This window comes from Hyla sarda, chromosome 13, assembly GCF_029499605.1.
Source record: "Hyla sarda isolate aHylSar1 chromosome 13, aHylSar1.hap1, whole genome shotgun sequence".
Taxonomy (NCBI): Eukaryota; Metazoa; Chordata; class Amphibia; order Anura; family Hylidae; genus Hyla; species Hyla sarda.
This window is the reverse complement of record NC_079201.1, coordinates 14,167,018-14,171,713: the sequence shown is the minus strand read 5'-3', so window position 1 is coordinate 14,171,713 and position 4,696 is coordinate 14,167,018.

The following is a 4,696-nucleotide window of genomic DNA, read 5'->3' as shown; positions in this document are numbered from 1 at the left end:
ACAATCCACAATTTATCACAATAATTAAAGGGGTACTCCGCCCCTAGACATCTTATCCCCTATCCAAAGGATAGGGGATAAGATGTCAGATCGCCGGGGTCCCGCTGCTGGGGACCCCGGGGATCACTGCTGCAGCACCCTGCTATCATTACTGCGCAGAGCGAGTTCGCTCTGCACGTAATGATGGGCGATACAGGGGACGGAGCATCGTTACGTCACGGCTCCGCCCCTCGTGATGTCACGGCCCGCCCCCGTCGATACAAGTCTATGGGAGGGGACGTGGCGCTTGTCACGCTCCCTGCCATAGACTTGCATTAAGGGGACGGGCCGTGATGTCATGAGGGGCGGAGCCATGACGTCACACTGCTCCGTCCCCTGTATCGCCCATCGTTACGCACAGAGAAAACTCGCTCTGCGCAGTAATGATAGCGCGGTGCCTCAGCGGCTATCCCCGGGGTCCCCAGCAGCGGGACCGCGGCGATCTGACATCTTATCCCCTATCCTTTAGATAGGGGATAAAATGTCTAGGGGCGGAGTACCTCTTTAATGTAATATACATAAATGAACAATTGTCCTTTTTTTATTATTTGCACAGGGGTAGAGTTGCAATACGTGGAGCATAGTCACCATAATACTGTGTGCCTTACTAAATACGGTGGTCCCCCAACATACAATGGTAATCCGTTCCAAATGGACCATCGTTTGTTGAAACCATCATATGTTGAGGGATCAGTGCAATGTAAAGTATAGGACAGTGGTCTACAACCTGCGGACCTCCAGATGTTGCAAAACTACAGCATCCAGCATGCCCGGACAGCCGTTGGCTGTCCGGGCATGCTGGGTGTTGTAGTTTTGCAACATCTGGAGGTCCGCAGGTTGTAGACCACTGTTAGAGGAAGTTGTACTCACCTGTCCGCGCCGCTCCGGACCGTCACCGCTCGTCACCCCTGCCCTGGATGTCGCCATCCATCGCTGTCGCCCCGTCCCCGAGGTGTCCCCGACACTCTGGCAAGGCCTCTGCTTCCCGGCATCCTCGCTCTCTGTCGCCGCCATCACGTCGCTACGCACACCGCTCCTATTGGATGACGGGACGGCATGCGCAGCGACGTGATAACGACGATGGAGAGCACCGACGATGCAGGGGATCCCGAAGAGGACGCGCCGGAGCCCCGAGGACAGGTAAGTGATCGTCAGCGGACCACACAGGGCACCGTAAATGGCTATCCGGTGGCAGCTGAAGCAGTCTGCGCTGTCGGATAGCAGTTTATGCGATGGCCCGACATACAAAAGCATCGTATGTTGAAATGATCGTATGTCGGGGCCATCGTAGGTCGGGGGGTCACTGTATAGTGTGATGGGGGATCTAAATGCCTAACTCCGATGACGGTACCGCAGGAGGATCTCTGTTTGAATGGGCACTGTCAGATATAAAAACTTTTTATATGTCGTACATCTTGGCAAAACAATAGTTTTACTAATATACTTCTTTAAAAAAAAAAAAAAATCACATTTTATTAAAAAAAAACTGCCTTTAAAAATCCCACCACTAGGGGTCCCCATACCTCCTGAGACACTGATGAGTCCCACAGCAGCATGAGGGTGTCCAAGGGTCATGGACACGAGATGGTTGATTGACAAGTCTGCAGAAGTTTTACCAATCATGTTCCTCCAGCTGTTGTAAAACTACAACCCCAAGCATGCCTGGACAGTCAAAAGATGTCTGGCGTTGCTGGGACTTGTAGTTTGGCAAAAGCTGTAGGCACACAGCTGAAGAGTTATCCAAGCACTGTACCTCTAACTACTCCAAAACTACAAGTCCCAGCATTACAGGACTGGCAAAGGATGACACACTTGAATGACATAGAAACATATGTAAAAAGTATGCATAAAAAAACTGCTGTACTTTTAGCACTGAACCTTTGCACTAAGTTAGAATGATTTGTAAGTTATACACTCACCATATTGTCTTTGGTGGTAGAGTACAGGCAATTTCCAATAATCGTGTGTATGTGTGTGTACAGGATGAATCCAGAGAGGAAAGGGTTACAGAGCAGGACTGCCAGGCTCCCCAGAGCAGTGAGTCAGCAGAGTGAGGAAGGGGAGGAGTCATCTGGGACTGCAAATTTGCCTGGACAGTCAAAAGATGTCTGGCCATTCTGGGACTTGTAGTTTTGCAAAAGCTGTAGGCACACAGCAGAAGGCAACATTACTGCAAAAAAGAGTTATCCAAACACTGTACCTCTAACTATTCCAAAACTATAAGTCCCAGCATTACAGGACTGGCAAAGGATGACACACTTGAATGACATAGTATAACAAGTATGCATAAAAAACTGCTGTACTTTTAGCACTGAACCTTTGCACTAAGTTAGAATGATATGAAAGTTATACACTCACCATATTGTCTTTGGGGGTAGAGTACGGGCAATCTCTAATAATCCTTGTGTGTGTGTATGTGTGTGTACAGGATGAATCCAGAGAGGAAAGGGTTACAGAGCAGGACTGCCAGGCTCCCCCAGAGCAGTGAGTCAGCAGAGTGAGGAAGGGGAGGAATCATCACAGTGCAGGCAAGAGAGGACACGCCCCCCCTTCCACAAGATGAAAAAGATATTGAGCAGCTGTAATATGCAATTTTTTGTGATATATGGTTGATAGAGACATAAAAACGACATGTACATAATCAGGGTGGGGGAGGGGGAGCTGAGTAACATATAACAGTTTAGTTTTTTTTAGGTGGGATCTGACAGGTTCGCTTTCAAATATCGGCAACTTCGTAGGAAACCGACTTGCATGAAATCCTGTCCAAGTCTATGGGACTTCTGGCAAATCTGTATCCCGATGGCTGTAGTCTGGGGCGACAAAGTTGCCGATTTAAATAGATATCCTCCCGCCGGACCAACATCGGAGTTACGTCTTTAAGAATAAAAAATACAGATCATGCATGTAAATAGCAACAAGAGAAAAAGGTCATTTCACCGATGCAGCTTTACATGTACATTACATGAATCTATGCTTTCAATTTCATTTGAAAAATTTATAATAAAATTTAAAAAAAGAAAACTGTGTCCGTATGTGTTTGATTTTTCTTATAGGGGTTTTTATAGGGTTTTATGGTGCATGCTTAGTGCGTCACTATGGTGACCTTGATGCGACATTAAAGGGGAACTCCGCCCCTAGACATCTTATCCCCTATCCAAAGGATAGGGGATAAGACGTCTGATTGCGGGGGTCCCGCCGCTGGAGACCCCAGCGATCTCCCTGCTGCACCCGGCGTTCGTTTAGAGCGTCGGGTGCAATGTCGGAGGCTCGTGACGTCACGGCCCCGCCCCCTCAATGCAAGTCTATGTTGCACAGGAAGTTCTTTCCTTTTTGAATTTCCTTTCTGTCTGACCACAGTGCTCTCTGCTGACACCTCTGTCCATATCAGGAACTGTCCAGAGCAGGAGAGGTTTGCTATGGGGATTTGCTCCTACTCTGGACAGTTCCTAAAATGGACAGAGGTGTCAGCAGAGAGCACTGTGGTCATACAGAAAGGAAATTCAAAAAGAAAAGAACTTCCTGTGGAGCATACAGCATCTGATAAGTGCTGGAAGGATTAAGATTTTTAAATAGAAGTAATTTACAAATCTTTTTAACTTTCTGGCACCAGTTGATTTAAAAAAAAAATATTTTCCAGAGGAGTACCCCTTTAAAGAAATAGGAACATACGCTCATATGAATGCAAAAATTCTTCTTTCTTTATATATTTTGTATAGATTTGTCAAAAAATACAAGAATCAAACAAATTGATTTTGTCGGACTTCTGGAAAAAATCCTAACTACATGCAGGAAAATGTATACGTTTAAAAATGTCATCTTCTGACCCATATAACTTTTTTATTTTCCGTGTATGGGGCGCTATGAGGGCTCATTTTTTGCGCCGTGATCTGAAGTTTTAATCGGTACGATTTTTGTTTTGATCTTACTTTTTGATCGCTTTTTATTCCTATTTTTATGGTATAAAAAGTGACCAAAAATACTCTATTATGGACTTTGAATTTTTTTTTGCGCGTACGCCATTGACCGTGCGGTTTCATTTACGATATATTTTTATAGTTTGGACATTTACGCACGCGGCGATACCACATATGTTTATTTTTATTGTGTTTATATATTTTTTTATATGGAACTTGGGAAAAGGGGGGTGATTTAAACTTTTAATAAGGAAGGAGTTAATGTGTGTGTTTTCAACTTTTTTTCAACTTTTTTTTTAAACACTTTTAGGAGGAATCATTAGATTCCTCATACAGATCATTATGGTTCCATAGTACCCCATTGATCTGTGTGCTCTGCGCTCGATTGATAAAGCCTGGCCCTGCCAGGCTCTATCATTCAGAGCACCGGAGCTGGCACAGGAGGAGAGGTAAGCCCTTAGGCTACCTCAGTAGTGGATCGCGACCTACCCCCCCGTGATCACCGGACAATCCACCCCACTGGACCACCAGGGATGGGATACGGGCACCTTTAGGCGATCTAAAGGGTTGATAGCCACCGACCCCCAGCTAACACCGACCCCCAGCTACAGGAATCAGCTAGGTGCCGGCCGGTATGATGGGGGCTCGAGTCGCGAGCCCACGTCATACCCCAGTAAAGGCCATTGGATGAGTATAGACGTCCATGGCCGTTATAGGGTTTAAGATCCGTTCAATGTTCCGTT